Source organism: Cyanistes caeruleus, chromosome Z (genome assembly GCF_971803275.1).
Source record: "Cyanistes caeruleus chromosome Z, bCyaCae1.hap1.1, whole genome shotgun sequence".
NCBI lineage: Eukaryota > Metazoa > Chordata > Aves > Passeriformes > Paridae > Cyanistes > Cyanistes caeruleus.
This window is the reverse complement of record NC_141732.1, coordinates 9,148,211-9,157,685: the sequence shown is the minus strand read 5'-3', so window position 1 is coordinate 9,157,685 and position 9,475 is coordinate 9,148,211.

The window sequence follows — 9,475 nt, the reverse complement described above, 5'->3', positions numbered from 1 at the left end:
GTTATTAAGTAGAAACAAGTTTTGTGTTAACTGACTATTGGTCCAAAATGTTATATATTGCTGTGTGAGGAAGAAACCTGTGACTTCCTTGAGCTATGGCTGCCTTGTTGGCCCTCTCCAAATCTCACACCTTTGAGCCTGATCTCTTGTCTGACTTACTGAGCAATAAATCATCTCAAATAGCATGGTGGTCCCATCCCTCATATTTCATCTCGACATCAAGTTACACCAGGACAGGTTTTAATTGGAGATGAGGGAAAGCTTCATGAAAAGGATCACCAAGCGTTGGAACAGGCTGCTCAGGGAGGTGGAACAATCACCATCCCTGGAGGTATTTAAAAGATGGGTAGATGTGGCACTTAGGGACAAGGTATAGTGGTAAACTAAATATTGTTATGGTTGGATTCAATGTTATTAATGGTCTTCAACCAAAAGGATTCTATAGTTCAATGAAATTTCAAATAATATATAGTAATTTCTACCACTGAGCTGGTTTTAGTGCAAAACCAGCAGGAAAGCTGCTTGAGCACCCTTCTCTGAGATTCAAGAGACAAAAAGGAAGTTCTGAAATAAATGAAAACTAGGCTTATACTCTGACCCCCATCATGAGGTAAGAGCACTGGCACAAGCATTTCTTTCCTTCATTCCACACCACCTTTTTATAGCCTCAGGGAAAAGATATTGCACATACATTTCTTGGAACTAACCAAAACTTCACAAAAGGAGTAATTCATTCGTGCCACCTGGGTTTCCTCTCCTAAGAGAAACAACACTTACCATTCAGGTGTCTCATTATATAAATGACAAGTATCAAATTTCAATATGCAAAAAATCTGCTTTAAACATTTCTTGACAATGTACTAAATATTTTCATCTAGACAGGAATTAGATGGAGCTCTGAGTAACCTCATCTAGTGAAATATGCCCTTGCCCACAGCAAAGGGGTAGCAAAATGATCTTTAAGGTCCCTTCTAACCCAGGCCATTCTATAATTCTGTGATGATTCTATATACTGTTCAGCTCCAGTACAAAGATAAAAACTTGTAAACTGAGAAATTAGAAAATTCTCACAGGTAATGATAGTTTGTTTTTCAAAGAAATTTTTACCTTTTAAAAAATGTATTTATCTGAAAAGGCTGCTACATCTAAATTCCCTTATATCATCTAATTGATTGTTTTTTTTCTCAAAATTATATATATCATTGTGTACTTATATTTATACTCTGCAGTCTTTTCTTCCCAGCAAAATATGTTATTTTCTGGACAATATTTGTTAACATTTCTAATTTCTCTTGCCTTTAAGTAATTTTATTAAATTTATTTGCTGTATTTACATTTATGAATTTCAGTTATTTCACCCTATAAAACATGATGCTAAACTTTACATTAATCTTTCCAAAACCATTGTCACAAATATTTCTGCCAGTCTTCTCAGAGCTACATGTGTGCAAATAAGAATATAACAGGATTGTCATGAATTCAGTTTAAGTTTCTATGATCTTTCTTTCAGTTTTTTTCAATTTTTTTTTATTTTTTTATTTTTCATTTCTACCAGTTTCTTTTAAGAAAAAAGAAAAAAACAAAAAACCAAAACAAACAAAAACCCAAATAAAAACCAAAAAAAATCAAAACAAATCCAAACCAAGCAAACAAACAAGAAAATTATAACAGTATTTTTAACTGAAAAAGCAAAAGACCTATTCTCATCAATCTCTGATCAAGATAATTTTGTGTGAAAACTTGTGTGGCTGTCGTGGTTTTAAACCAATAACTAAGAAAATTACTTATTTCTTGCTGTGAGATATGGATTAGAACAAGAGCAAAACAGGCATACAACTTAAAAGAGGAAAAAAAAAAAAACCACAAAGTTTATTGACAAACTACAATAATAAGAACACCAGAATAAACTTCCAGAAAAACCTTTTCATCCCTTATCTACCCACTATTCCCTTGTTCACATGACAACAGAGACAAAAACTTTGGAACTTTGATGGTTAAAACAGTCCCAATTCTTGCTACAGTCTTTTCACCAGTCTCTGTAGAGAAACAGAAGTTTCTTCCTGTTAATTTATGGAGTTTCTCACAAGAAAACTATTTTTGTTATAGTTTTCCATTGCCCTAATGTTAGCTGCCCAGAGCTGCTATTATTAGAGTTCACTCCTACCATTTTCACATCACTCTGAAGTGTGTATGGGCCATGAGTCTAGAGATAGCATTTTTAAGGATAAGTTATTCAAAGGCAAAAAAGTCTTCTTCATCTGTTTCTGTGACCTTCACCAGAAAACAGTTTTCTCATTGCCTCTCAAGGCTTCAAATCTCCCAGCACTTCACTATACCATAATTACTCTACTTTTTACTCAAATTTACACTTTGAACACTTTATTCCTCTCTAGATACTGTATCATGAATTAAAGGAGGTCTTTTCAGGACTTCATTGTCCATCTCCATATTTTTAACAGAAAGATATTTCAGCTTAATTAAAGCATCTTCTTAATTCTCTACTTTTCCTGAAGCTTCTTTTCTTTCCTGTCACTGGTAGTTTATAAAGTCTCTTTTCATGTTGATCTCTCTCTCTCTCTCTCTCTCTGGATAAAAAAGATTAATCCGCAAGTCTCATCTGGGTAATGAAAGAGTTAAAATCTTGCCCAGGTTTTTGTAGATGGTTTGGGGATCTCTGCTGAACAGGAGCTGGAGCTGTCTGCGATGGAAAGTTCCTCATGGCTGCTCTGGAGAGTGTGGTCGCTGCTCCAGCCCGCTGCAAGTCCAGGGCCTCTCTCTTTCTTCACTGGGCAGTTTCTAGTGAATGTAGTTACAGCAAAACCTGCAGCCGAGCCAGAGATCGGCCCGGCCCGGCCTGGGGCCCGAGGAAAACCTTCCCCAGGCCCCCCCCATCTCCCGGCCGGGAGACAGAGCAGGCCTGGCCCCATCCCCGCCCGGCCGCATGGCCTGGGCAGGGAACGGGAGGCCTGGAGCTCTGCCACCCTTCACAGCCAGGAAAACAAAGAGAACCCAGAGAGCTCTGCTTTTACACTTTAAGGTAGGGTTCACAAGTTGATCCCACTTTTCAATGGCCTAAACTGCTGTCAGTTCTCAGCAATGACTGATAATTGGTCAGGAGAAAAGACTCCAGGCAGTTCCCAGCAACTCCAACTCCCTTAAAGGTAAAGTAACTCCATGACAGTGGCATACACTGAAAACTGGCACACCGTATGTGAAGAAGTTGCTCAATGTGGAGTCTCAGGCAGCAGGGTCTCTGTTTCACAAATCATGGCTCTGCTGCTTTTCTATCTTCTTGCCACAATTAGAAAATCAGAGTGAGGCTTTCTTAAAACAGTGCTGAAGGCAACAGCTTTTATTTCTTTCACGTCACATAACACTCAGTGAATCAAGACCCAAAAATAATTAACAACATCTCAATTCATAAGTCACTGAAATGTCTGGTTTTACTTAAAAATCAGTGCCAGAGGGCTTTTAAATTCTTTGTGCAGTAGTCCTCAAAAGCATGGCTAAGACATTAGCTTCCAACATACAAAGAGTCATAATGCCAAAATGCCAAAATGAGTTACCTCCAGCTGCCCAGAATTTTCCTCAGGAGATACTAAAGGGAGATACACTGATATGAGTAAGAAGGCATTTCCCAGTCACAGCCTCATTTGAACCTGGTCATCTAGGCTGTGAGAACAGTGTCTCCCAGTTTAGTTTAACCTTCTAGACTCCACTTCCATTTGCAGCAGGGATTGGCTCCCAGTTTCCTCTAAGTCCCCACTGCCTTTGAGTGGACACAGAGCGGTTGTAGCTGAGCAAAAATTTGACTTTTAATCCCCTGCAGGTCATGACCTTAACTGTCCAAGGCGTCCCACATCTCCTGTGCCAGGGAAAAGAACACATAAAAAATCCCCATGATTTTAATTTCCTCCCCCTCTTCTGCTAAATTTTTGTATGTCTTGCTGTGGCATCAGAAGATGTAGGTTTACTCACTGGTGTGTTATTTTATGTGGCCACCTGTCCTGCTGTGTGCAGATAGTCAGCACCACACTGGCACGTGGCTCCTGTCATGTGCTTCATGTGGGTCCCCAGGGAGAAATTTCTGCCTCCATAGTGGAGAACATTCTCCCTGTGCTTGAGCACAGGTCTAAATCCAAAGTCTCATTTTCCTTTCCACCTCATTTACTTCACTTTGAACTTCGGACACATCCACCTTGCAGCTGTCAAGACCACGCACAGACCTAAGTTCTTCGTTCCCTGAGCTCAATCATCTGCTAAATTAAACTTGTCTTGGGTTCACACTCTGTGTTGATGCCTCTATTACATACCACATTTCCTCATCACAGAGAACAGGTCTGGACTGGTGCTTCCTGCTGGGAATGGGTGCAAAAGACACACAGCATTCCCTGCTTTCTGCCCTTCAGCCAGACTGCCTGCTCCTAGTGGATATGCTAAGCATGAGAGTGCAAGAAGAAAGTTAAGGACAGAGAGCTGGGCAGCATGTGGATTAATTGGAAGCAGACTTCTGGAGAGAGCAAGCAGGAGTGGTAGCAGGGATGAGAGAGCAGGTGGCTGCCTGCAGGTAGGCTGGGGCACGGGATGTAGGTCAGGGCCTGCATGCAGGGCCTATACAGTGATGTGGTGTGTGCCCAGGGCTTGGAAAGGAATGAAACTCAGAACAGTCATAGTATAACATGTGAATAAGGTGAAATGCATATGCACATTTTATCTGAATTCCAGTTTGGTTAGCCTCAGTCATTCTACAATGTTACCTCATTCAGTGGGATACCCCCAGTGGCTTTTGGGATTGTCTTACCATGAAGCACACATCAGGTCAGCTAGTGAAAAATTATCAGCAGGACGGAGGGCCATTCTGGCAGGATGCAAAATCTCTATTCCCAGGTTCCAGTCCCATCAGAAGTGATGCCAAAGGAGCTGCCGCTTTTGGAGGGGAGGCAGCAGCTCCTTGCATTGCTGGTCTAGGCTCTAGAGTAAGTGGGACAGGCTGCTGTCCTCTCCATGTGCAGGACAGGCAGCCTGCCTGTCTCTGCTGTTGGGCTGGCAAGCAAGGAAAGCATGAATGCAGTAACTGCAGAGTGAACTGCAGTGCTTTCAGTGCAGACATGCTGACAGCTCTCAGGCTGACCACTAGGGTGGATCAGAGCAGTGATGTGTAAGGTGCTGCCATGTGCTGTAGCTTCCCTGTAGCCTGTAGCTTTCCCGTTGTCTTGAGACCATGGGTCATTTGCAATGATGCAAACCCAAGACCATGAGATGGATCTTTTAGGGTCCCTCTTTGGGATTCGTGCTGTTTAATATCTTCACTAACAACACAGATTAAAAGATTGAGTGCATACAGCAAATTTGCAGATGACACCAAGTTGAGAGTGCAACTTACACTCCTGAAGGACAAGATGCCATCCAGAAGAACTCAAGCAGTGACCCTAGAAATCTCCTGGGGTTTAACAGGACCAGGTGCTGGTGCTGCACCTGGGTCAGGGCAATCCCTGGTGCCAGCCCAGGCTGGGCATGAACAGATCCAGAGCAGCCCAGAAGGACTTGGGGGTGCTGGGGGTGAGAGCTGGACATGAGCCAGCCATGGGCACTCCCAGCCCAGAGAGCCAAGTGTGTCCTGGGCTGCATCCAGAGCCCCGTGGGCAGCAGGGGAGGCAGGGAGGGGATTCTGCCCCTCTGCCCCGCTCTGGTGAGACCCCACCTGCAGGGCTGCCTCCAGCCCTGGGGTCCCAGCACAGGAAGGACGTGGAGCTGCTGGAGAGAGTGCAGAGGAGGGACACCAAGGTGATCAGAGGGAGGGAGCTCCTCTCCTATGGGGAAAGGCTGAGAAAATGGGGATTGTTCAGCCTGGAGAAGAGAAGGCTTTGAGATGACCTCATTGTGGCCTACCAGTCCCTGAAGGGACTCCACAAGCAGGATGGAGAGGGACTTTTCCAAGAGCATAGAGTGACAGGACAAGGGGGAATGGATTCAAAGTGAAGGAAGGTACGTTTAGATTAGATATTAGGAAGAAATTCTTTACTGTGAGGGTGGTGAGGCCCTGGCACATGTGGCCCAGAGAAGTTGTGGATGCACCATCCCTAGAAGCGTTCAAGGCCAGACTGAATGGGGATTGGAGCATCCTGGTCTGATAAAGGGTGTCCCTGACAGGGAGTTTGAAACCAGATGATCTTTAAGGTCTCTTCCAAGCCAAGCCATTTTTTGATACTTTAATTATTTGGTATGCTATTAAAAAAGACATCTGTGTAAAGGGCTTCCTGTAGGGAATGACTATTGCTGGGATATGCAACACCTGAGCAGCAGCATTGAGAATTGCAGTTCTGAGTGAATATACTTTAAATCAGTACAGTGGGAGTTGGACATGCTCTTTATTCCAGTTACCAGGAATACCCATTTGCTTTCCCTGGGGCAGAAGTACATCTATGTCTTACTCTACTTGGCAGACTTTCTTGGCAAAATATAATTCAGCATTATTTACATGCAGAAGATTTCTGGCATATTACTCTTTCTGAGAGTAGAGAGAGAGAAAACACAGCTAACTACCACTTTCCTTTATAAAGCATATTGTAGTTGGATGAGGTGAAATGGATCTGGTGATTTTGAAGAAGCTTAATTCTGATTGTTTCTGCAGCCCTTGAAATACAAGAGCTTAATCCCATTTTTATCTAAACCTTCTGGTATTGTCTAGACTCACTTAAAATTTTTACTGAAAGAGCACAAAGGCACAAATTTCTCAACACTGTGCTTCAATTAGTAATGGCAAGCAAGTTGTTTGTAATATTAAGGTTATGTTGCTCTCCTTAGTGAATGTGGTATCTCAGAATTGGTAACATTTAATTTAGATCTAATCCATTCATACAGGCACATGACAAATAATGTACTCGCTTTACTAGCACCTGTGAGAGAAAAAATCTTCTGCTTTTCACTACCCTTTCATTACACTAATACTGTCAAAATCATAGCAGCATTAGTCTAATTATATTCCTGTTAAACAGTGTGCAACTGAAACATTCAGAAGCATTTTGTAAAGTCATCATTGCTCAAAGTGAAAGTAAGCAACAAAGTGCATAGAAGAGCAAACAGAGAAGGGACAGACTATTTGTTGATTTTTAAAAATTATCAGTTGCTTATCAGAAAGTAAGTGTTATTAAGCAATTGGCAGCTCCAGTTGTAAATATACATATCATTCTTCCACTTCTCCAGAAGTTGTGGATCCCATGTTTGATCAAGGTAAGGATGTCCTTTCAGTTTCACTCCTTTCAATAACATGGAGATTGACTTTCTCAAGAATTCAGAGTTTTTAATTCAGTTTGCTGAGTAAGTGCCTCAGGGTTTCTCCCTTGACAAAACACATCAATAGTATCACTGGATTTCTACTGAAATAACTCTTGCATGAGACAAACCTCACATATTTGGTGAAATATTTCAAATTTAGGAAATGGGTTTTTCCTCATGTTTTCTAGCTGGAAAATTTTTGACCTCCCATACTGAATGTGGTGGCTTCAAAGAAAGGATATGAAGGAAAAAATATTGTGTTGAGCTTCCTCACCTTGCTTTAGTGGTTTGAAAAGTGTTTCATATACAGTCAGGCATATCCAGTTGCAATGAAAGTCAATAGATGTCCAATTCTAATGCAAAGCTCATTATACTTCAGCAGTGTTGAGAGTTGTTTAAAGTTTGAAGTGATGGCTTCCTTTTATTCAGATCTAAACAGTGGACATGATCAAAATATTTACTATGCTCCTTTAAATTTAATCTTAAATACATTTCAAACAATTGAACAATAAGTTTCAGTGTAAGTATATTAAGTTTGAGAGAGAAGAATGCTGGAGGTATATTGGAGTAGTACTGAAAAAAAGGATAAAAATAATGGCAGCACTGTTGTTATTCCTACTATTAACTCAGGAAATGCAGGACACAATTCAAATAAAGTTAAACACGTTAATAAGTTATGATCACACAAGACTAAAATATCTGAACAGCCTTAACTCAGATGAGCCAAGAATACCTGGAACCATGACATGGTTACAATTCTGATACTTAAGGATTTGTGAACCAGAATAGAGGCAACTAATATTTTCTCAATAACTTATGGGATTTCAAAAGATGAGGACTGGGAAAAAGCAAGGGAAGAATTTGAAGGCAGGTAGACTCTTCTGTACCCAAGAAAGGTAAAAGTTTAAAAAAAAGCATTTAATCATGGACTTGGAAAACGATTGAGACTGGATAAGAATAGAAGGGTAAAAGACTCAGAGGCTGACATTGGAGATGTGGTGGCAGAAGATGCTTGAGCAGCTAAAACTAAGATGACAAGAGAACAGGGAGCAGAGGTAGGTTGGACAGTAGAGACAAGTCTGTTTAACTCACAGACAGCAATCCCTCAAGGGCCCTAATATTAACCACAAGAGTGATGAATGTTTGAAGGCTTCTTCTGGCAATGAATCACTGTGACACCTCTTGGTAATGTGCATTTCATGCCTTCCAGCAACTGATCTGCATGTAGAATAACAGCTTCCCACTGTCATGATTGGTCAGCCTGGCTGGAAAGGATCTCAGCTAAGAGCATGATGGCCCCAGAGAGCACGGGCAGAGCAAGATGACCATCAGTCTGACTCCTGGTGCGGAAACTTCCCTTCTGGATGGGTGCTTAATTTCCTAAGGAGACAGGAAATTAATGCTAGAAACAAATAGTACTAAAAAAAAAAAAAAAAAAGTGGTTATGAAGCTTTTACAAGAGAGTGTGTGTCAGCAGTTGATGTTGTGGGACTTGGACAGCTTGGATGTTCAAACTTAGGGGGTTTTATGTGCCCAGGTAGAAGCCACCAGTGTGGGGAGGACTGTGAGAGAGGTGCATTCACACCCCGAGGCTGCAAAAGGCAGGGCATTTTTGATTAGTTAGTAGGTTGCTGAATTTTAAAATTTTCCAAATCCTATATATCCTAAGTATAAATATAAATTAATAAATAGTAAAAATACAATAAATATACATCCTAAGTGTAAATATGGAATAATGGAATTTCTGTAGTGGTGAGAGATTTTAGGAAAGAATATATTACTCATGTCTACAAAAAAGAAAAGCATAAATATTGCCTTCCAGCTACACGTACCAAGATGTAAGAGTCAAAGGTGGCTCAGCAAATACAAGCCAAAATAACAAATTATAATACCATAAATATAATAATATTGATTAGAAATGTGTACCAAAGTCAGTGACTTCATATTGTCTTTCTTCTTCTCCTGATGAATGCTGGCAGCAGTCCTACCCACAGATACCATCTCAACCTGCAGCAAAATAGCAACAGCTGTTTCTCAATTCCATCTTCCTGTTGCTCAAGCACCACCACAAATGTGAGGTCTTCAATTCAGCCAGGAAACAGGGATTAAGGAGGAAAGTAGGTGTATTGTAAGTATAAAGATCCATCAGAAAAATTACTTTTCTTAGTGGAACCACTTCCAAGTCCCTTATATTTGGCCA